The following is a 26189-nucleotide window of genomic DNA, read 5'->3' on the forward strand; positions in this document are numbered from 1 at the left end:
GGTCCTCTTCCTTTTAGCCTCTGATAAACGGTCCTCTTCTTTTTAGCCTACCTCTTCTCCAGTGGATCTTCCCGACCCAGGAATCTAACCAGGGTCTCCTGCATCACAGGCAGATTCTTCACCAACTGGGCCATGAGGGAAGCCCCTAAAAGTGAAAGTTGCTCAGTCCCACTCTTTGCAACCACATGGACTATACAGTCCATGGAAATCTCCAGGCCAGAATACTGGAGTGGGCAGCCTTTCCCTACTCCAGGGGATCTTCCCAACCCAGAAATCGAACCCAGGTCTCCCACACTGTAGGCAGATTCTTTACCAGCTGAGCCACTAGGGAAACCCAAGAATACTGGAGTGGGTAGCTTGTCCTTTCTCCAGCGGATCTTCCCAACCCATTGAACCAGGGTCTCCTGCATTCCAAGTGGATTATTTACCAACCAGGGAAGCCCAGTAATGAAATGTATTTTTCTGATTTGAGAGAAGTCAATATTTGGGTCTTGAAAAATCTCCCGAAGTAGTTAGAACTTATGTAAGTAACAATCCAGAGCAAGGCAGGAAGACGGAGTAGGGAGTGATTCTTCCCTACAGGTCTCCTGAATTCCCAGGTTACTCTTTCCCTGTTCCCTCTCTTGGCTCCAAAGGCAAGTCAGAATAGCAGCAAACAGCACATTCCTGTCTAGAGCTGGCACTAAAAATGTCCCGCCTATGTGATTGAAAAACACAATAAATACAATAACCAGTGGCTCCGCCCCCAAATGCCTGTGCTGAAAACTTTCTTTGTACAAGCCATGCCTTTTCATGGATAGTCTCACACACAACATTTAAAACCAAGTTTAAATCCTGGTTAAGGTCTCTATGGTCCTTGCATATTTTCACAGGCTATCCCAGTCTGCCCAGCTCATGTTTTGTGTGCTGAAACACTTAAAACCCACCTATGTTTGCAAAGTCTTAAGCTTTCTCTAACACCTGCTTCTTCACTTAAGCCCCACCACCTCTGTAGACAATAAAGCAAAATTTGCCTCTAAAAAAGTGTCACTTAACCATAAGCTTAACCATAAGGGAAGCCTGGCATGCTGCAGCCCATGGAGTCGCAAAGAGTCAGACATGACTGAGAAATTGAACTGTTAGCTGCAATGATCTTTCAGGGGAAAATCTTATAAGGCTTATGCCTAAATCCTAAAACCACCTGCAAACCCAGCCACACTCCACTATTTATACCATAGTAGGCTATCCAGTATTCTCGCCTGAGAAATCCCCATGGACAGAGGAGCCTGGAGGGCTACAGTCTATGGGGTCACAAAACACACAACTTAGCAACTGAACAACAACAACAGCAACAAAGGCTGTCCATATTAAAGGCACACAGAGTCTCCTACCAGAATCCAAAGCTCAAAGCCCTGACCCTTCCCTGGCCCTCTTCAGAAGTGTTTTTGTCCAAAAATAATATACCCTGGCTTCTACTTCATGAAGTTCCGTGAATGAAACAAATAGGCCAAGATGGAAGTGAAGGTGGCCTGACAAAGAGTATCCTTCTCATCCACTCAGTTTCTGTGCCAATCATGAGATAAGCCAAAAGAGCCTACTGATGAAGACCCACACTCTTCTCTTCCTTAAGCTGGAGGAGGTCAGTTGGTGAGGCAACTTGACTACTTTGGTCTTAGAAAACTTAACCAAAGATTTTGAAATTTATAGAACAAAAAAACTTACCCAGGTCATTGCCTCTCTCAGAATCTGTTGGAGTGAGAAGGAGAAATAAGATATTGAGCCCCCATTTGCAAGAATTTAGTAGATCAACCCCACGGAACCAAGGGGCAGTGCACCAATAGCATATGCCTGATAACTGGGCAGCCCCTTTTACTTCTCTAGGAGAAGCAAGGGTGGGCTCAGCGACCAAGAATGTTACACTAATGAATGTTCCTCCAAACGGATAAAAGCATTGAGCATCAGAGTTTAGTATCTCTACCCAAACACTCAGGACACACACAAAAAAGTGTTTCTTTGCTTTTGATTAATTAGAGAATTCTTTCTGTAATCTATTATATTTTTGCTCTTTCCAGAGCTCGTAAGAAGCTGAAAGTGCTGTGAAGTTGGTCGATTATAATAATTTCCTCTGCTATAGCTATTTGTACTTAAGCACAGCTAACACAACAAGTAAAACAAATTCAGAATCATTCCTTTATTTTATAAAATGTAAATCTTCTATATTATGAGGAATCATGAGACTTGTTCTACTCTTAGTCATCAAATATGACTTACCATGATGCCACAATACAGGACAAGTCTTTAAGGATATGGGTATTTTATCAATACAACATTACAAAAATGCTATTGATAAGTCCTAAGAATAAATAGATGCATATGTTTTTTTGAAATTTAGACTTTGAGTTGTCATTAATCACGGCTATAAATGAAAAGAAAGTAGGGCGGGATGATCCATAGCCGTGCATTAAAAAAGCTACATCAGTTTCAAAAGTGTTTTCTGATGTGAAATATCAGCAGAGCTTCTTTGGAGATGAGAAGCAAAACACTGGTGAATTAAAAATATAAAACCCCTCTTTCATTGCAGGTCAGGGTGTTTACACAGCAATAAGCTCATTCCTTTCTGAGAGTGACTCAAAATTACTTGGCTAAAATCAGTGATGAAAATAGAGGGAATGAGAAGGAAATGGTCTTAAAATAAGTATATTTTATTTAAGTCCTTTGTGTTGGTCAAATGTCAGTGTGTATAGTAATATTTAGTCTTTCCAAGGTTCTTCACAGTTTGATCCACTGACACCACGGCTTTCTTAATTTCCTGACCAACGGCATTGTATGTGATTGCTCTGCACGGTCAGCAGCTGGTATCTTTAACCCAGCAGATGTTTTTGTGTCTCAGTTGTATTCATCATACAGACAGAGTCCAGGATTTTGTTTTCCTTTACACCCGTCTCCCACATGCAGAAACTTCCTTTAGAAGACAAAGGGAGTGTGCATAAAAACACACCACAGGGTGTGGATGGGTTTAATAAACCCAGTCTCCGGTGTATAAAGAACATAACTCTTTCCTAGTAGAGCAGGATTGCACAACATCCATTGAAGTAATTTGAAATGGTTCCTATAAGACCAAAACTCACAGCCAACGAAATCACATAATCATAAAATATTGAACTTGGATGGGACCAGTACAGTGTGTGTCAAACCTGAGTAATATATGGGGACTTTTAAAGGAAAACGTGATTTAAGTTCACACCCCACCCCCCCATGTTGATTTAAACTATCTTTGTTATAATGGAACTTAAATATGTGCATATATAATAACATACCATAAAGCAAAGTAAAAACTTTGCATGCCTCTAGTTTCTTCAACTCCAGACAAGACAGAGAATATAGTGTCACTTACTATAAGCTGTAATGATCTTTCAAAGTGAGAACCGTGCCAAAGTGTCAGCATTCCTGGGTGTGCTTCCTCTTCCGCTACTCACTGGGTGTGTCACTTCAAATGGGCTACTTAGCCAACACGTGCCTCATCTATAATAGTGGAATCGAGCTTACAGGTTGTGAAATTTAATATATATATTAAATATACATAAATATATTTATATATCATTCAGTAAATTAAAACTATTGTTGCCATCAGTATTTTTTTTCAGAAACCACATAATTCCCAAAATTCAAACTTTATTTAATATGATGCATAATGTGAATTTTTTAATGACAGTATCTACATGGAAGATGGTTTCACAGACCTTTTCTCATTGGAATGTAATTGCTTTACAATGTGCTGTTGGTTTCTGCTATACATTTTTTTATTGGCAGAGGCCATTTTTTAACCAGAATGACCTTAAGAACATCGAGAATGTATTCTTATGTTCAGAATAACCAGACCCCATATATAATCCAAACTTTGCCAGTTAGCCAGTTTAAGGCCAGTTTTAATAAATAAGACTCTAGAGGTGTCTTGTCACTTCAAGGTAAGTTAAGCCCTGTCACACTGATATCTACATTAAATGCATAGTTTGCTTTAACCATTTTTGGAGTGAGGAGGTGAATTATATACTTCAGGTGTAGTATTACCTTTAGAGCCAAAGAAAATTTTTAAAACCTTTGATGGGTTTTTCAATCAGACTTTTAAAAATTGAAGTATAGTTAATTTTATAATGTCTTGTTAGAGTATACAGTAGGAATTGTACTGAATCACTGACTCAGGAATCACTGAAGTGATTCAGTTAGGAATATACTATGTATATATTCTTAATACTATGAGTTATCAACAACTCATAAACATAAACATAAAACAACTCATGTTGTTTTAATTAACAACAATATGTATCAAGGATTCCCACATCAAATCTTTCCAACCGTAAAATTCCAAGTTGCTTAGACATATATTATTTACATTTGAAGGCATTTTCCATATTTCCAATCATTGATATTTACATCTGATTTTTTTGATGCTCTCTGAGCTTATGCTTTGGGCTTCCCTGGTGGCTCATTAGTAAAGAACTCACCTGCCAATGCAGGAAATGCGAGTTCAGTCTCTGGGTCAGGAAGATCAACTGGAAAAGGAAATGGTAACCCATTCCAGTATTCTTGTCTGGGAATTCCCCGTGAACAGAGGAGCCTGGAGTGTTAGTCCATGGAGTCATAAAGAATTGGACGAGACTTAGCAACTAAAAAGCAATAAACATACTTTAGGAATCCTCGTATAATACATGTGCTCTGTTGTGTCCAACTCTTTGTGACCCTATGGACCATAGCCACCAAACTCCTCTATCCATGGGATTCTCCAGCCAAAAATACTGGAGTGTTTAGCCATTCCCTTTTCCAGGAGATCTTCCAGACCCAGGGATAAAACCAGGGTCTCCCGCATTCCTGGCAGATTCTTTACAGTCTGAGCCACTTTCAAATTTGTCCATCTCTTTATTCATGAAGATTCCTCAGAATAACTTAGCATCATCTCCCATGGGACTGCTGTGGCAGCTTTCTAACTAGACTTCCCTTAAGTTTGCTTCCTATCTTTCAAGAATGCAGCCAAGCAACTTATTTTAATGCATCAATATTATGAATAAGTCTTTGAAAAGGTTTCAATTATGTAAGGTTAAAAATCCAAGTGTTCGCCAGTCTATGTCTGACGCAGGATGCAGCATGCTTGGGGCTGGTGCATGGGGATGACCCAGAAAGATGTTATGGGGAGGGAGGTGGGAGGGGGGTTCATGTTTGGGAATGCATGTAAGAATTAAAGATTTTAAAATTTAAAAAATAAAAAACTAAAAAATAAATAAATAAATAAATAAATAAGATCTGTATACTGGGAAAAAAAAAAAAAATCCAAGTGTTTACTATGGATTACTGTAAGGCCTTCCAAGGTCTACCTCACACACCCCAAATATATGTGGCCTCCCTAAGAGTGAGCAGAAACAGGTACAGTAACAGGAGGGTGGGTGACTAGAGACCTAGACTAGTCTGAAAAGTTCTCTCAAAAAAGGAAACCCAGGTTGAGGTTTGAAAGATCTGGAAGAGGTAATTGGAATGAGTTAAGAAGAGACAGTGAATATTTGCATCAGTTGCAGTTTCACATTTATTTCTATGATTTGTTACCTTTTGAAGGCTGAGATCATATCTATTTTTTTTTCTCACCATTAAATCACTGGTACCTATCAAAGTGATTGGCAGGTGCTTTATCCCCAGTAAGAAGCTTTAAGACAACAATATTACCTTTTGAATAGCTAGTGTGTGTGTGTTAGTTGCTCAGTTATGTCCAACTCTTTGTGATCCCTTGGACTGTAGCCTGCTAGGCTCCTCTGTCCATGGAATTCTCCAGGTAAGAATACTGGAGTGGGTTTCCATTCCCTTCTCCAGGGGATCTTCCAAAACTTGGATTGAACCCAGGTCTCCTCCACTTCAGGCAGATCTTTACCATCTGAGCTGCCAGGGAAACCCTTTGAATAGCTGTGCAAAGACTGATATTTTAGATTTGCATGAAGATCGTGATATTTTAGAATCACATTTCGTTAATGTTTGAAACCATTATGTTTAAGACATATGACGTGTTTCTGGGATTAATATAAGGAATGAAGAAATTTGGGTTTGAGGACTAATTCAGTTATTGCTGCTGCTGCTGCTAAGTCGCTTCAGTCGTGTCCAACTCTGTGCGATCCCATAGACGGCAGCCCACCAGGCTCCACCGTCCCTGGGATTCTTCAGGCAAGAACACTGCAGTGGGTTGCAATTTTACCCATGTGTTAAATATTTTGGGTCTCAGTTTCCTCATCAATTGAGTGAGAAAATCTGTGGACATGGTATGTAAATTTCTTTCCAACTTTTAATATTATGTGGTGCTATAATTCTGATGATTAAAATAAGCAGAAAATCTTATTATAGGAATAAGCTCCTGTCATATGTGAATGCATTGTTCATTTTTATATTAATTTGCTTTATATTTATAATGTATCTTCAATTTAAGTAGCCAGAGGATATAATTATATGTAAAAATCAAATTGTTTAAAATGGTAAATGTAGAGACTTCTTTAAAAATGCAGACAAAATAAAAAATAAAGCATAGAATAAACATATAATATGTAAACAATAGAATGAAATAAAATTAAATAGCAATCCTCTCGTCACAGCTAATAGACTAACTGCCCTAAATTTGTGAACTGCTTAGATGTCTCATATTCAGAAATAGCCTGAAATGCCACAAATTTTAACACATGGGACCTGCTTATGAAGCATCTGGAAAATCCGAAAATCAAAACATGCATTTCAGCAGGATAATTTCAAGAGTATAACCCAGAGGCTATGTCCCCCAAGCTGAGTGTGGCAGGAAATAGTTGGGCCCCCACATGTCAAGACAAAATTTCTGCAGCACTTCTCAACAGGACTTTTAAAAAGAGAAAAGCAAACAGGCAACGCAGCAGTAGGTTTTTTTTTTAAATATAGTTCAGATTTTACTCAAACAAAACAACATATGGGATTCTGAAGTAATTCTATAATGAATCAAATCAGAGATTTTGAACTTCTTGAAACCTAAATAATGGATTTTATTCTAATGATTTCGTGAGGCTTCAGAGTAAGTTCTAGTTTATTGAGGAATGTACCTGACCTATGTTACCAAAAAAGCATGGTTCAACTTCATCTGTATGATGTGAACTTACTTTCTCAATCTGTCACATAAATGGAAATAGGTGGTAGGAGAACAGACTCTAGAAGCTGTGTGATGTTAATCCCTAGACTCCCTCAGAAAAAAATGCATTCAATAATGCTGTATTTGATAGATGAAGTGTTAGGTATTTTGCAGAGCAGCCACTAAAGTATAAAAAGTTATGAATTCCAACTAGGGAATGGAAAAAACATGCAGCAATAAGAAATAACACAATCACAAGTGAAAACAGAAAAAATAAGAAAAAGCAATACACAACAGGTTGGACAAATAGCACAAGAAAGATGGTAAAATTTAACATTAGCAATTATATTAAATATAAATGAGCTATATATGATAATTAAAGGGCAAAGATAAAATAAATTAAAAATGCAAAATCAAACTTTTTATTAAAGATGCACACTAAAAATAGAAATGAAGAAAGAATAAAAATTTAAAAACTGGAAACAGAATACTTTGGAAATATTGATCTTCCTTAAAAATGATACTTTATAGCAGAAAAAGAGATTTTGTGGCAAAAAATATTACTGTATTTCAACAGGGCCACTTCAAATGAGTGGGCCATTCTATTACAGGTCACTGTAATAAGGGCCACTTCTATTAAGGGCCACTTCTATTACAGGTCACTGATAACTTATAATATTTTAAACTTTACTGTATATAATAAAAAACTGGTAAAACTAGAAAAACATATAAGTTAAAATCAGAGTGGGAGGTTAACACAATTTCCTTTATAAGGATTATTAAAAAGAAAAAATAAGGATATAGAAAACTCAAATAGCTCAATTTAAAAATTTGATCTAAAAATTTTTGATATACTAGATTTTTACAGACCACTCCATTCAGCAACCTTATAATGCATGTTCTTCTGCAATGTGCACACTTATAAAAGCAGATCACATCCTAGACTAAAAGTATATTCAACAAATTTCAAATAACACATCATTTTCTATGACTAGAAATTAAAAATTGAATGGGAAAAGAAAACAAAAAAAAACTAGAAATATGCCTAATGTTAGAAATTTAAAAACACATTTCCTTTCTAATGCACCCTAAAACTCTATTAAAATCAGAGATATTTTGAACAGAAATACAAGCCAACCAATGTGCACCCAAAGCAGTACTTAAAGAAAAATTAATAGCTTAATATAGGCTTTTTCTTTTAAGTAGAATAAAACTTAGTGAATAATCATCCATCTCAGGGCAGTAGGAAAAAGGCAGTATAACAAATATAAATAAATAATTAAATGAATAAAAATTAAGTATAAAGCAAAAGTTAAAGAAACAAAATAAGGAGGCTCTAGAGACGTTCAATAAACCCCAAAGTTCACTTTTAAAAATAACTTATAGAATTAACTTCTAATAAGATTAACCTGTGTGGGGCCACCCAAGATGGGAGGGTCATGGTGGAGATGTCTGACAGAATGAAGTCCACTGGAGAAGGGAATGGCAAACCACGTCAGTATTCTTGCCTTGAGAACATTATGAAAAGGCAAAATGATGGGATCCTGAAAGGGAAACTCCCTAGGTTGGTAGGTGCCCAATATGCTACTGGAGATCAGTGGAGAAATCACTCCAGAAAGAATGAAGGGATGGAGCCAAAGCGAAAACAATACCCACTTGTAGATGTGACTGGTGATAGAAGCAAGGTCCGATGCTATAAAGAGCAGTATTGAATAAGAACCTGGAATGTCAGCTCCATGAATCAAGGCAAACTGGAAGTGATCAAACAGGAGATGGCAAGAGTGAACGTCAACATTCTAGGAATCAGCGAACTAAAATGGACTGGAATGGGTGAATTTAACTCAGATGACCATTATATCTACTACTGTCGGCAGGAATCCCTTAGAAGAAATGGAGTAGTCATCATGGTTAACCAAAGAATCCGAAATGCAGTACTTGGATGCAATCTCAAAAACGACAGAATGATCTCTCTTTGTTTTCAAGGAAAACCATTCAATATCACAGTAATCTAAGCCTATGCCCCAACCAGTAACACTGAAGAAGCTGAAGTTGAATGGTACAAGACCTTTTAGAACTAACACCCAAAAAAGATGTCCTTTCATTATAGAGGACTGGAATGCAAAAGTAGAAAGTCAAGAAACACCTGGGTAACAGGCAAATTTGGCCTTGGAGTACGGAATGAAGCACCGCAAAGGCTAATAGAGTTTTTCCAAGAGAACACACTGATCATAGCCAATACCCTCTTCAAACAACACAAGAGAAGACTCTACAAATGGACATCACCAGATAGTCAACACCGAAATCAGATGGATTATATTCTTTGCAGCCAAAGATGGCGAAACTCTATACAGTCAGCAAAAACAAGACCAGGAGCTGACTGTGGCTCAGATCATGAACTCCTTATTGCCAAATTCAGACTTAAATTGAAGAAAGTAGGGAAAACCACTAGACCATTCAGGTATCACCTAAATCAAATCCCTTATGATTCTACAGTGGAAGTGAGAAATAGATTTAAGGAACTAGATCTGATAGACAGAGTTCCTGATGAACTATGGATGGAGGTTCGTGACATTGTACAGGAGACAGGGATCAAGACCATCCCCATGGAAAAGAAATGCAAAAAAGCAAAATGGCTGTCTGGGGAGGCCTTAAAATAGCTGTGAAAAGAAGAGAGGTGAAAAGCAAAGGAGAAAGTGAAAGATATAAGCATCTGAATGCAGAGTTCCAAAGAATAGCAACAAGAGATAAGAAAGCCTTCCTCAGCAATCAACGCAAAGAAATAGAGGAAAACAACAGAATGGAAAAGACTAGAAAGCATCACTAGGAACAAAGCTAGTGGAGATGATGAAGTTCCAGTTGAGCTATTTCCAATCCTGAAAGATGATGCTGTGAAAGTGCTGCACTCAATATACCAGCACATTTGGAAAACTCAGCAGTGGCCACAGGACTGGAAAAGGTCAGTTTTCATTCCAATCCCAAAGAAAGGCAAAGCCAAAGAATGCTCAAACTACCGCACAATTGCACTCATCTCACACACTAGTAAAGTAATGCTCAAAATTCTCCAAGCTAGGCTTCAGAAATACGGGAACTGTGAACTTCCTGATGTTCAAGCTGGTTTTAGAAAAGGCAGAGGAACCAGAGATCAAATTGCCAACATCTGCTGGATCATCGAAAAAGCAAGAGAGTTCCAGAAAGACATCTATTTCTGCTTTATTGACTATGCCAAAGATTTTGACTGTGTGGATCACAATAAACTATGGAAAATTCTAAAGGAGATGGGAATACCAGACCACCTAACCAGCCTCTTGAGAAATCTGTATGCAGGTGAGGAAGCAACAGTTAGAACTGGACATGGAACAACAGACTGGTTCCAAATAGGAAAACAAGTACGTCAAGGCTGTATATTGTCACCCTGCTTATTTAACTTCTATGCAGAGTACAACATGAGAAACGCTGGACTGGAAGAAGCACAAGCTGGAATCAAGATTGCTAGGAGAAATATCAATAACCTCAGATATGCAGATGACACCACCCTGATGGCAGAAAGTGAAGAGGTACTAAAAAGCCTCTTGATGAAAGTAAGAGAGGAGAGCGAAAAAGTTGGCTTAAAGCTCAACATTCAGAAAATGAAGATTATGGCATCCAGTCCCATCACTTCATGGGAAATAGATGGAGAAACAGTGGAAACAGTGTCAGACTTTATTTTTTGGGGCTCCAAAATCACTGCAGATGGTGATTGCAGCCCTGAAATTAAAAGACACTTACTCCTTGGAAGAAAAGTTATGACCAACCTAGATAACATATTCAAAAGCAGAGACATCACTTTGCCAACTAAAGTCCATCTAGTCAAGGCTATGGTTTTTCCAATCGTCATGTGTGGATGTGAGAGTTGGACTGTGAAGAAGGCTGAGCACCGAAGAATTGATGCTTTTGAACTGTGGTGTTGGAGAAGACTCTTGAGAGTCCCTTGGACTGCAAGGAGATCCAACCAGTCCATTCTGAAGGAGATCAACCCTGGGATTTCTTTGGAAGGAATGATGCTAAAGCTGCAACTCCAGTACTTTGGCCACCTCATGCGAAGAGTTGACTCATTGGAAAAGACTTTGATGCTGGAAGGGATTGAGGGCAGGAGAAGAAGGGGACGACAGAGGATGAGATGGCTGGATGGCATCACTGACTCGATGGATGTGAGTCTGAGGTGAACCCCTGGAGTTGGTGATGGACAGGGAGGCCTGGCGTGCTGCGATTCATGGGGTCGCAAAGAGTTGAAAACGACTGAGTGACTAAACTGAGCTGAACTGAAGCTCAACATTCAGACAACTAAGATCATGGCATCTGGTCCCATCACTTCATGGGAAATAGATGGGGAAACAGGGGAAACAGTGTCAGACTATTTTGAGGGGCTCCAAAATCACTGCAAATGGTGATTGCAGCCATGAAATTAAAAGATGCTTACTCCTTGGAAGGAAAGTTATGACCAACCTAGATAGCATATTCAAAAGCAGAGATAGTACTTTGCCAACAAAAGTCTATCTAGTTAAGGCTATGGTTTTTCCAGTGGTCATTTGTGGACGTGAGAGTTGGACTGTGAAGAAAGCTGAGCACCGAAGAATTGATGCTTTTGAACTGTGGCGTTGGAGAAGACTCTTGAGAGTCCCTTGGACTGCAAGGAGATCCAACCAGTCCATCCTGAGGGAGGTCAGTCCTGGGTGTTCATTGGAAGAACTGATGCTCAAGTTGAAACTCCAATACTTGGCTACCTCATGCAATTTGACTCATTGGAAAAGCCTCTCATGCTGGGAGCAATTGGGGGCAGGAGGAAAAGGGATGACAGAGGATGACATGGCTGGATGTTGTCACCGACTCAATGGACATGAGTTTGAATGAACTCCGGGACTGGTGATGGACAGGGAGACTTGACATGCTGTGATTCATGGGGTTGCAAAGAGTCGTACACGACTGAGTGACTGAACTGAACTGAACTGAAAATTAATTAAGTAAGAGAGAAGGTACAAAACAATCAGTATCAATAATATAAAAGTTAACATCAGTATTATTAAAATGCACATTAAAAAATTATATATTATGAACAAATTTATGTTCATAAAAAGTGGAAAATTGCAATGAAATAATCCCTTAAAAAAATAATAGTGTATCCAAATGGACTCATGAGGAAATAAAAACCAGAGTGTCCATTTTAAAAAACTGAATATAATCACAAACCTTCCCATAAATAAATCTCCAGGTCCAGCTGGCTTCAATAGCAAGTTTCATGAAACAAACAAGGATCAACTAATTCCAATATTACACAAATACTCCCAGAGAACAAAAACAGAAGGAATACCCGCCAAGTTATTTTATGATAAAAAGTCTGGAAAGGAAGTTAGTAGATAATTACTAGACATTTCATTCAGGAATACTGATGCAAAATACTAAATAAACAAAGTGAAAAAAAAGTAATAGGAAAATGTATTTTAAAAATTAACAACTTGGGTTTATTCCTGGAATGCAGAATTGTTGGAACATTAGGAAAGCAGTTAGTATAATTCACCATATCAATGTACTATCACCACAATAAAAACAAAAAATACATTTGATGATATATCATTCCATTTTAGCAACTTTCTTAGTGAATATAATAAATGCTATTGACCAGACACCTAAAGGTAATATATTCTACTGAGGAAAAATTGATATATTGTCTCTGTGATCAGAAAAATTATTTAAGCATACATGTATATTTTGTTCAACCTTTTGTATATTTATAATAAATGGTGAAAAAAATCAGATGTAGATTGCATGAAAATATTTGCAAGGACTAGGACAGATAAATGAATATTAACTAGGACACATAAAGAGTTCTTCAAGTGAATAAGTAAAAGGTAATAAATAGAAAAATAGACTAATAATATAAATAGGCAATTCAGAAAATAAGTAAACTGAGTGGTTAATAAAAACACTTACACATTTTTTACTTCACTAATAATCAAACTAAAGAGCCTGTTGATGAAAGTGAAAGAGGAGAGTGAAAAAGTTTGCTTAAAGCTCAACATTCAGAAAACTAAGATCATGACATCCGGTCCCATCACTTCATGGCAAATAGATGGGGAAACAATGGAAACAGTGACAGACTTTATTTTCCTGGGCTCCTTAATCACTGCAGATGGTCACTGCAGCCATGAAATTAAAAGACACTTGCTCCTTGGAAGAAAAGCTATAACCAACCTAGACAGCATATTAAAAAGCAGAGACATTATTTTGCCAACAAAGGTCAATCGAGCTAAAGCTATTGTTTTTCCAGTAGTCATGTATGGATGTAAGAGTTGGACTATAAAGAAAGCTGAGCGCTAAAGAATTGATGCTTTTGAACTGTGGTGTTGGAGAAGACTCTTGAGAGTCCCTTGGACTGCAAGGAAATCCAACCAGTCCATCCTAAAGGAAATCAGTCCTGAATATTCATTGGAAGAACGGATGCTGAAGCTGAAACTCCAATACTTTGGCCACCTGATGTGAAGAAGTGACTTATTTGGAAAGACCCTGATGCTGGGAAAGATCAAAGACAGGAGGAGAAGGGGACGACAGAGGATGCGATGGTTAGATGGCATCACCGACTCAATGGACATGAGTTTGAGTGAACTCTGGGAGTTGGTGATGGACAGGGATGTCTGGCATGCTGCAGTCCATGGGGTTGCAAAAAGTTGGACTCAACTGAGCGACTGAACTGAACTGAACTGAACTGAGTAATAAAAAAATTCCAATTAATATAATAACAATATAGCATTTTGGCTCAACCAAATGGGAAAACCCTAAATGTTTTATTTTTCAAATTAAAGAAAACATGATCTATAGCAAACATGGGTAAAAATTAATATCTTTGGATCATGGAGATATCTGGGAACATCTCCTTTTACAATATACAGCTTTTATATTGTCTTGATTTCTGATTTTGAAGTAATTCTTAGTCAAAAATTTAAAGCCATTTTAATATAGCTTTACAAAACATTTTGTATGAGGATTCAGTGAGTCAACCTTGAATCCATGTTCATTAGCTGTATAAGCTTTCTGAAACTTACACACTTTCTACACCTCCATTTTTTCACTTATTGAACAGGAAACTTATTATCTATTTTATGATTATTTGTAAGAATTAAAAGGAAGTGAAAATAGGAAAGATAAGCTCAAAATATAATGTCTGTCCAAAAGTGGTCTTCTACAAATGTTTTCCTTTATTTTCCAAAAGAAATCAAATTATTAACAGCAGATTGTTTCACATGTTACCTCAACTTTCAGCATCTCATTTCTTCATCCATAAGATGAAGTAATACTTCATACACGTGCACCAGGCAGCTGTGTGAAGCTAATATGAGAACTACCTTGGCTGCCCATTTCATTTAGAGCCAAAGCAGATCCTCACAGCACTGGAAAAGGCCCTTCCTAAGCTGCCCTTTTCCCTCTCAACCCTCCCTATTACTTCTCCAACCTCTCTCTCCTCACTTGGTCCCAGAAACAAAAGAATTCTTGCTGCCCTTTGAACTTGCCAAGCAAGTTCCTGCTTAAAACCTCTGCTTAGAACATCCTTACCTATTAAAATTGTAACACTGCTCACCCAGCGATTCACTCTTGATTCCTCTTACCTTCTCTACTCATTTTTTTTCCATAGTATATATCACCCTCTAACAGACTACACAACTTACAATTGATAATTGTTGTTTATAGCCAAACTCTCCTGGCCTCCAGATCAACCCAACAAGGACTTGAGGCTTTTGCTTTCAGTGGTAAAGAATCCCCCTGCCAAACAGAAGATGCAGGTTCGATCCCTGGGTCAGGAAGATCCCCTGGAGAAGGAAATGGAAACCCACTCCAGTGTTCTTGCTTGTAAAATCCTATGGACAGAAGAGCATGGCAGACTACAGTCTATGGGGTCGCAAAGATTTGGACATGACTTAGTAACTAAACAACAACAACTCCATGTAACTAGAACAGTTCCTAGCACATAGTAGGCACTCAATAAATATTTTCTGAATGAATGAATGTCTGGGAAAAACCCACACTTTGGAGGGAAAAAAATATGACCTTAGAACTTTAAGCAAGTTAAACTGTTGTTGCCCAAGTAACTCTTGACTTAACTTTATAATTTATAGAATTACAGACAATTTTATAAATACACATGCATTCTTTTACAAGTGGTTGACCAGTTTTCCCAGCACCACTTGTTAAAGAGATTGTCTTACTCCATTGTATATTCTTGCCTCCTTTGTCAAAGATAAGGTGTCCATATGTGTGTGGATTTATCTCTGGGCTTTCTATTTTGTTCCATTGATCTATATGTCTGTCTTTGTGCCAGTACCATACTGTCTTGATGACTGTGGCTTTGTAGTAGAGCCTGAAGTCAGGCAAGTTGATTCCTCCAGTTCCATTCTTCTTTCTCAAGATTGCTTTGGCTATTCGAGGTTTTTTGTATTTCCATACAAATCTTGAAATTATTTGTTCTAGTTCTGTGAAGAATGTGCCTGGTAGCTTGATAGGGATTGCATTGAATTTGTAAATTGCTTTGGGTAGTATACTCATTTTCACTATATTGATTCTTCCGATCCATGAACATGGTATATTTCTCCATCTATTAGTGTCCTCTTTGATTTCTTTCATCAGTGTTTTATAGTTTTCTATATATAGGTCTTTAGTTTCTTTAGGTAGATAAATTCCTAAGTATTTTATTCTTTTCGTTGCAATGGTGAATGGAATTGTTTCCTTAATTTCTTTTTCTACTTTCTCATTATTCGTGTATAGGAATGCAAGGGATTTCTGTGTGTTGATTTTATATCCTGCAACTTTACTATATTCATTGATTAGCTCTAGTAATTTTCTGGTGGAGTCTTTAGGGTTTTCCATGTAGAGGATCATGTCATCTGCAAACAGTGAGTTTTACTTCTTTTCCAATTTGGATTCCTTTTATTTCTTTTTCTGCTCTGATTGCTGTGGCCAAAACTTCCAGAACTATGTTGAATAGTAGCGGTGAAAGTGGACACCCTTGTCTTGTTCCTGACTTTAGGGGAAATGCTTTCAATTTTTCACCATTGAGGATAATGTTTGCTGTGGGTTTGTCATAGATAGCTTTTATTATGTTGAGATATGTTCCTTCTATTCCTGCTTTCTGAGAGTTTTATCATAAATGGATGTTGAATTTTGTCAAAGGCCTTCTCTGCATCTATTGAGATAATCATATGGTTTTTATTTTCAATTTGTTAATGTGGTGAATTACATTGATTGATTTGCGGATATTGAAGAATCCTTGCATCCCTGGGATAAAGCCCACTTGGTCATGGTGTATGATCTTTTAATGTGTTGTTGGATTCTGATTGCTAGAATTTTGTTGAGGATAAACTCAAAATGGATTAAAGATCTAAATGTAAGATCAGAAACTATAAAACTCCTAGAGGAGAACATAGGCAAAACACTCTCTGACATAAATCACAGCAGGATCCTCTATGATCCACCTCCCAGAATGCTGGAAATAAAAGCAAAAATAAACAAATGGGATCTAATTAAAATTAAAAGCTTCTGCACAACAAAGGAAAATATAAGCAAGGTGAAAAGACAGCCTTCTGAATGGGGAGAAAATAATAGCAAATGAAGCAACTGACAAACAACTCATCTCAAAAATATACAAGCAACTTATGCAGCTCAACTCCAGAAAATAAACGACCCAATCAAAATGGGCCAAAGAACTAAATCGACATTTCTCCAAAGAAGACATACGGATGGCTAACAAACACATGAAAAGATGCTCAACATCACTCATTATTAGAGAAATGCAAATCAAAACCACAATGAGGTACCACTTCACACCAGTCAGAATGGCTGCGATCCAAAAATCTGCAAGCAATAAATGCTGGAGAGGGTGTGGAGAAAGGGAACCCTCCTACACTGTTGGTGGGAATGCAAACTAGTACAGCCACTATGGAGAACAGTGGAGATTCCTTAAAAATTGCAAATAGAACTACCTTATGACCCAGCAATCCCACTTCTGGGCATACACCGAGAAACCAGAATTGAAAGAGACACATGTACCCCAATGTTCATCGCAGCACTGTTTATAATAGCCAGGACATGGAAACAACCTAGATGTCCATCAGCAGATGAATGGATAAGAAAGCTGTGGTACATATACACAATGGAGTATTACTCAGCCATTAAAAGAATTCATTTGAATCAGTTCTGATGAGATGGATGAAACTGGAGCCGATTATACAGAGTGAAGTAAGCCAGAAAGAAAAACACCAATACAGTATACTAACACATATATATGGAATTTAGGAAGATGGCAATGACGACCCTGTATGCAAGACAGGGAAAGAGACACAGATGTGTATAACGGACTTTTGGACTCAGAGGGAGAGGGAGAGGTGGGATGATTTGGGAGAATGCCATTCTAACATGTATACTATCATGTGAATTGAATCGCCAGTCTATGTCTGACGCAGGATGCAGCATGCTTGGGGCTGGTGCATGGGGATGACCCAGAAAGATGTTATGGGGAGGGAGGTGGGAGGGGGTTCATGTTTGGGAATGCATGTAAGAATTAAAGATTTTAAAATTTAAAAATAAAAAACTAAAAAAAAACACAAAAAACAGCTTAACTGTATCACAAAGACCTTGGTGACTTATCCAAGTGTCACTTGCAGCTAGAAGTGGACAGTTACGCAAAGGAAAAACTTGTTAGGAGGCTCCAGGGAAAGATTTTGAAGTGATGAAATGATAGACTCCTTTTGTTTTGTGGCTTTCACTTTTGTCTTGAATGTATTTGGAGAAGGTTGAGCTGTCAAGACTGTGGCAGCCATTTTGGAAAAAAGAGACAATGCTGAGAAAGCTGGAACAGAGTTTTGAAAAGACTTTAATGACACCCTGGAGCTGCTACCCTGACCAGAGAACCACCTATCTATCTTGGTCTTTCTGGATGGGGAGACAAATAAATACCTTTATTACTAAAAAAAAAAAAAAAAAACACATGCAAAAGTATTCTCAGAAATAATTAAGCAATATTGACATTCGTAGTTATTCAAATTAACTCCAAGTACAAAATAAAACCTGTGGTAGAAGATGAATTTTTCTTAAGGAATTTTGACATATCAATGTGTAGCTTTGTTTCAGAATCCCATGCTATCAAAAAACAGAAGAGGTTCAGGATGTATAGAACCAGTGATGTTATAAATGTGTCATGACAAATCCCCCAACTAATGTCCCAGGTTTCCTGGAATAATTGTTATCTGCTAAGTCCTAGATCAGTATAGTATTTCCAGAACATTCTCTAGATAATCTCTGTAATAAGTACATTGGATTTGTGTCCTGTAACCACCCAGCAGGAAAAATACACTCACAGATGTTTTCCATGGTGTTGCATCTTTCTACATAGTTTGTTTGCTAAAAGAATACATATATATGTATATGTGTATGTATATATGTATAGCTATTTTCCATGTCAAGTAACATTCTGAACTGTAAGTATAAAAATAAGTTTAAATAGGACAATCTACGATAATTTTAAACAAGTGTTTGACTCACATCCCAAGTTTGGGACAAAGCTGGTGGTGGTGACTCAGTCACACCAGTTGCCATGTGGCAGGGAGAGCCCGTGACCTCCCAGCACACATGTGGTCACTCAGGCACTACTCTGCCATACCCTATCCTCTCCAAGATCCTACGAAAAGTCCAAGCATCTTGATCTTATTCGCTTATTCTGCTTCTAACAGCTGTGACAATTAGAGATGCCCTCATGGTTGAATCAGAACATTTTCCAGTCAACAAAGTAAACAATAGTGAAGCAATTTGACTTCGAAAACTTTTTTGGTCTGAAATGTGTGCTTTTCTAGGTTCAGGCATCTGAGAAAGGCCCTGACAATACAGAATCCAGGGAAACTATAATCTAGGAAGGATTTCAGAAAGAACTGACTGGTAAACTAAACATCTTTATAAGGCTCAGACCCAGGTGATGTTTTTCACCCTACATAGTTCTCTGTAAATCAAGGTTTTAATTAATTTAGGAATTAAGTATCACATTGAGTGAAGTAAGAAGATAAAAAGGAACTAAAAGATGAATTCACTACTCTCGGTGCATTTAGAATCTCGTTTGAGAGAAACAACATGAACATTTATATCTTTTATACAATAACATCTGAATGATAGTTTCTAAATAAATCATAGATGTGTTCAACAAAAAGAGACACCTCAGTGGTGTAGAGTGCTCAGTGGTGAAGGCGCTGGAGTGGAAAGCAAGGAGAGAAGGCTTTTCCATGGTAAGGTGTGGAAAAGGGGCAGAGAGGGGATAGGTAGGCTGGGATCCTACTGATGTAAAGGCTGGTGCTTCAGGGATAAGACTCATGTACTCTTAGCCTGACCTTAACTTTAGGGAATTACAGCCTCCTGCCAGTGATTGCTTTGATTCTATGGTATATGCACATATATGTTAGCTGACCTTTCCCGACGGTGTATTGACATCATCTTCCTTATCTCTAGCCAAATGTCCAAAGCAGCTTCCACTCCCAGATTCCCACCAAATCCTTTAAACCATAATTATGACCCCAGAGTAAAATTTTAGTGCCTTCTATTAATTATGGGGCCAGTTCAGCACACTTATTTCTTTTTTCAGATAAGACAGAAAATAAATGTTCACTATAACAATGGGTTTGATCCAACCAGCTTACCAAGGAAGTGAGGGAAAGGCAGCCCATTGTGGTGGTCAGTAGCCAGGACTCCAGAGCCAGACTCCTGGGGTTAGAATGTGAGCTCTCCCACTTCCTGGAGACCTCACACTGGACATATCTCCACACCTCAGTGCTCTCATCTGTCAAATGGAGATAGTAATGGTACCTCACACTTTAGTTGTGAGGATTAAATTATTTAATACCTCTAATGTACTTTGAGCAGGGCCCTGGATAAGTGGTCATAATACTAATATTAATAACATTAGTCTTATTACTGAGTGAGCTTGGAAAATAGTCATATGCTTACACATAGGCAGAAAAAACACAAATCTTATTCCACAGAAGCCTTTTCAGTTTGTAAAATTTATGATGTTTGTTTTGTTGGCAAAAGTAATTTCTTTAACATGGATCTTCAGCACACGCCAGCCAAGAGCTAGAATTCAGAGAGAAAGTCAGGCCACTGGAGAAAAAAAAAAAAAATCTCTCAAACTGCGGGTGAACCATCTTAGGGACAGGGACTGTGGTCATCGTCATATAGACTGATCAATACGAAAACCAGAATATTTTCGGAGGTTATACAGAATCCTAAGACCATTAGGCAACTGGAAATTTGAAGAGTTTCTTATCATTGTACCTAACTTGGGGAAATAAAAAGAATTTTGGAGGGGACTTTTTCTGGCTCTCTAAACTGAAAGTGGGGAAGATTTATCTCCAAGGGAGTTCATCATTCGGACACATAGGTCACAAGCACCTGTAGCTCCAGAGTTGTGTCCTGCGGCAGTTGTGGGGAGACCGCTAACTACCCACCAAAAATCTGTGCTTTTCCTTCCCTTGTGTGCAACTGTGTCTGAGAAGCCCCCGTCCAATAAGAAACTACATTTTCCAACACCTTTTACTTTGGGTGAGGCCCTGAGACCCAGTTCCACCAAGTGGAAAGTGGCCAAAGCGATATTCAAAAAAAATAATATTCTGCCAAGAGACTCTGCTCTCTCTCTCTCTCTCTCTCTCCCCCTCTTCTCCTGCCTGCAGGCTGAATTTGAGACTGAGTGTGATCATGGACACCAACTATTTCCTAAGCCTGATCCTTATGTGCTGCAGGGAGTAAATCCCCAGCCACAACTTAGACCTGATATGAGCAAGACATAAATTTCTATTATGTTAAGCCACAAAGAATCCGGGCTTTATTTGTTTCAGCAGCTAGCATTACATTACTAATCAAAGGGTATAAATTAGAGATCAGCCCTTGCCCAGTCACAACGATGGCCAAGCCACAAGGCATAACTCAACATTTGAACACAGCCTTAAAAAAACAATGGGCATGTAGATGTCTCATTAGATGGTTCGATGAGAAAGTATCAGGCTACTGTGAAAAGTTACCAAGCAGTTGGGTTTCATTGTCTTCCAATGCAATCTGAAACTACAAATCTTACAAGAAGCTACTAAATATTCACAAATTTAAGCATGTTCCAGACCAATGAGGTTCAGATAAACTTTGAATAAACATCTAAATGTCTGGGTGCTTATTTAGAAACAAAATAAATCTCTAACCCTTCTGAGGCCTTTGTGTTAATAAGGACTGTGTTAATATAGTGGTCATGAGGTGAAATCATCTGTAGCAAGAGGAATTATAAAGCTGTAGCTGTAAAATTTCTTAGGAGAGGGAGAAGTTGTTGAGTCTTCCTCCTCTTTGTAATTAGTTCTAAAGATTTACCTTATACCAGCCTTCACTACAAGAGAAACTCAATTCTGCATAACTTAAAAAAAAAAAAGATACAGAAGAGAAACTGTCAAAAGCAATGATTAGAGTTAAGACAGTTAATATCTGATTTTAGTTAAAGTACTGTAAGAATTCAGCAGATTTAATGCTACAATAAATAGTGATTATACAAGACTGATGCCTGCAAAATCTGGTAAAAACATGTCATCCACCTTCCTTTGTAGACCCTGTCTCCATATAAATGCTTAGTAAAAAGTCAAATCACTTGAAAGGAAGGATTTTTACTGTCCTTCTGCTAAATCAGCTTTATGAGCCATTTGCTCAGCTTGTCCTGTGTCTTGTCAGGTGTGTCCTATATTTACCATACTTGTCAGCGTTTGTTCTCGCCTTTCACTCAGTCATACCTTTTAATGCATCGACAGCTTCCTTCATCAAATTTAATGGCCTCTTGCAGACCAAAGGATAATTGACTAATCAGACCTTCTTATTTGCTATATAACCCTAAGGAGCCAATTTCTTAGCAGTTCCTCGGATAGTTAAAAGCATGTCCCAGGCCTGTAAATGATGGCAATGCAGAAATCATGAGGTATTTGTCATGCTCATGGAGCAAACGCCTGCACAGAAGTGTTTTCAATGACCTTTCATTGAAAAAATATTCCACCTCAAGCTCTCCTTCTCTTTATCCTCTCCTTATTTTTTAATGCAAATTGTTAATTTTTTGCAAGAACTCATACATTATTGAAGACTATCCTAAGATTTAATTAGTGTACCACTGAGAAGACAGAAGTCTTATGGATATGTTGCCAATATATACACAGAAAAACACTGCAGACTTCAACTGCGTCGTATTTTATTTCTAGAGCACAAGCAAAGCTCCAGTTTTCTGACAAGAAAACACAGAATCAGATCTCTACCACTGCCGTAAGCGCCCATTTGTTGCTTTATGCTCCCTAATTCTGCTAACAACCTCTCAAATGTGTCCTGGATGGATCATACCCCTTCCCCCACTCTCCATCCACAGAATCCACAAAAAAATTGACATCATCCAGTCTTAAGGATGGGCTGAAAAAAGCACTCTATCTCACTAGTGATAAAAATGCATTTAAGCCACCACTTCTCCATCTTTGTCCATAGTAGGGTTCATAAAATATATTTTTTCTTTCATATATGTATATATTAAAGAAAGTGAAAGTGAAGCTCTGTCGTGTCCGACTCTTTGCAACCCCATAGACTGTAGCCTACCAGGCTCTTCCATTGTGGGATTTTCCAGGCAAGAATACTGGACTGTGTTGCCATTTCCTCCTCCAGGAGATCTTCCTGACCCAGGGATTGAACCTGGGTCTCCCCCATTGTAGGCAGACGCTTTACCGTCTGAGCCGCCAGGGAAGCCATATATCGTCATGTCACATTGAGACAAAAGATGAAGCTACCCATCACCAGAGATGACTAGCTGGGTCTCTGGCTGCCCAAGTCCTGCCTTACTGCTATGTCCAGCACACGTGCAGCTCATTCAAGGCACGCTAGTATTCTTACGGCACTAGTACACTGCCTGCGCACAACTGAAATGCTAGATTAAGGGAGGCATTCACAAAACAAATCAGACCAATTCAAGATAATGATATTTGATTCCTGTTTGGGCTACAGGAAAGCAGAGTCTCTCTTTTTCCATGAATGTGCTAGGATGATGATGTGAGCCCAGCAAAAGCCAGGACTACGATGTGGCCAAAAGATGGTGACATCACATGAAAACATTTATGTCACAATGAAGAGGAGACATAACTTAGAACATTTCATTTACATTAGCCAAAAGATGACGTTTTACACTTAAGCCACTTTCTGTGACATACTACTGAAGTTGTAATAGAACAGAGTTCCGCATATATCATATCTGTTCATCTGTGGTCTCCCCAGCTGGACTATAAATTTGTTGAGGAAGGAGCTGTATATTGGCCAAATTTATATGCTGAGAAAAGTTCATGGCCCATATGATGAGGTACTCCATCAGGATACATGTTTGTTAAAATGAATGTAAGAATGCGTATTTCCAATTAAAAACCATGAATGGAATGTAATCAAGATTTGGCCTGTTACAATGCAAAGACTGCTGACCTTAAGAAATTGGATGCCTTGGAATATAACACGTAGAGGAAAAGAGAATTAATTAAAGAACTTCACCTAAAAAATGTATTTGCCAGATTTGTTTTTTGGTCATTCAAATCTGCAAGCCTTTCCATCGAAGTCAAATGGCCTTAAGGTTAAAGTAAACAAAACAACAGCAACAGAAACACTAAAACTGTAATCTTTCCATTCTGTTTCCTGGTAATTACCTATGTTCCCTACATTATATGATCTAATTGCTTCCTTTTTTTATTGTTTCCTTTCCTAAAAGAGAAATCAATTTTTATTTCTAAGTCTTGAACATGATGGGCAGATTTTCATAAGGACCAAAACAACCAATGCAAAAGTCAAACTGGGTGAGTCTAATTTTTAGACTCTGCTTTAGCAATCTCCATGCATGAACTGTAGTGAAATTATCATGGTTTGCTTTGGCAATTTTGAAGTTTATTCAAAGGTAAATCAGGATAAATTGGAACTGACTTTCTTTCACAAACAATATATTGAAGCTCAGCTGAGAATTTAGGAATGGGGTCCAACTGGAAGATTCCTGGTGTTTTGAGCAAAGCAGGATGTCATTTACAATACTCTGAATATGTCGATTGGATGGCAGACTAAAAGGGGGAAAATATGAGATAAGTTTTCAACCCAGAGATTCATAAGCTTAGCCTCCATGGCTGTTCTTTAAGACATGTACCAGGCATCTCTGAACTGTCTTCAAGGGCTTCCAGCCAGAAAAGAATATAAACCCCTCAGATTTCAATTCTTCAGTAAAGAGTTCTTCAACCTTGAACTGTTATCCTCTAGTTATCATTCATTCACTTGAAAAGAGAATCCCACACTGGGTGAATTAATGAATAAGAAGTCTCTGCTTTGATCCCAAAGAAAGCTCAAGCAAGACTCTCCCCCATCTGTTTCCCATGCTACAAAGGATACCATCTCACTGGGAAAGGAATATTAGACAGGCAGTGAAGAACTCTAACTTCAAGTCTCCTCCATGTCAAGCTAGACAAAGACCTTCCTTCCATCTTTCTCTTACCAGAATCTTTTTTTTAATTTTAATTTTTATTTTTTTGTCTTTTCTCTTTTATTTATTTATTTTTAAATTGAAGGATAATCAAAGGATAATTGCTTTATAATATTTTGTGGTTTCTGCCATACATCAACATGAATCAGCCATAAGTATATACATGTCCCCTATGGGAGAGGGCCCATCTTTCTTTAAAACTCTCTTAACTTCAGTTTATATATTGATAAAACAAGGATGTGCCTCAAAATATATTTTTCTGTAGTTCAGCGATTCAATAGCTTTGGTACAAAGGGGCTGAAAACATCTAAGAACAAGATATACATCAGTATTTATTTGGGGAATGTTAACAAGCCTTCTCATTGGGGTTCACGTTGGTTCTGTACCAGTACATTCCATGTGCCCAATAATATGAGGGATATGCTCCTGTTAGAGGCATGAAGTGGTGACAGAATTAGGGGGAAAGTACTCAAATTAATGAACTTATATGCAAGGAGCCTAATTACCTATTTATTATAGAATTTACTTACCAGTTCCTGGTAAAACATCTCCCAACTTCTCATAAAATTATCTTTGTATACTATGAAATTAATGGAATTAATCAAAACCTAGGACCAGCGATCAAATAGCTAACAGATTATAGGGAGAATTTCTATTGATAAGCTTGATAGAAATAGATTGAAAAAATAATAATACAGTTCACTTAGCTTATATTGCTTAAAGTAGGTAGAAATCCTTCATCCTTGCCACACTGACAGTTCTTGGTATCAGAAATGAAATAGCTGAACTAAACAAAAAATGCAGGGATGTGTCTTGCTCCTTGAGATTGCTAGAGTACTGCTACCCCATACCACCTTGAATATCTCTTCCTTTATATCTCTTCCATAAGAAACTGGAAATCCAAAGAGTAACAGGGTAAGAAGTTTGACAGGAACATGATATATTGGCATTCATGTCCAGATCTTGCCATTAAAGAGCTATCTGTAGGAATACAGAAAGGAAGAGCTATGATGGATAATGAAAAAATTGATAAGGAAAAGAAAATATAAAAATGATTAGCCAAACTTTGAAAATGACTAACTGAAGGAATCCAACCAATAGAAAATTTCAGAGAATTTTACTCAATCTTAATAGAAAATATAACTGAGATGTGACAGATGCTTAAGAATACAGAGAGGATTTGCATTTCTCTAATAATGAGTGATGTTGAGCATCTTTTCATGTGTTTGTTAGCCATCCGTATGTCTTCTTTGGAGAAATGTCTATTTAGTTCTTTGGCCCATTTTTTGATTGGGTCGTTTATTTTTCTGGAATTGAGCTGCATAAGTTGCTTGTATATTTTTGAGATGAGTTGTTTGTCAGTTGCTTCATTTGCTATTATTTTCTCCCATTCAGAAGGCTGTCTTTTCACCTTGCTTATATTTTCCTTTGTTGTGCAGAAGCTTTTAATTTTAATTAGATCCCATTTGTTTATTTTTGCTTTTATTTCCAGAATTCTGGGAGGTGGATCATAGAGGATCCTGCTGTGATTTATGT

This window comes from Ovis aries, chromosome 17, assembly GCF_016772045.2.
Source record: "Ovis aries strain OAR_USU_Benz2616 breed Rambouillet chromosome 17, ARS-UI_Ramb_v3.0, whole genome shotgun sequence".
Lineage (NCBI taxonomy): Eukaryota > Metazoa > Chordata > Mammalia > Artiodactyla > Bovidae > Ovis > Ovis aries.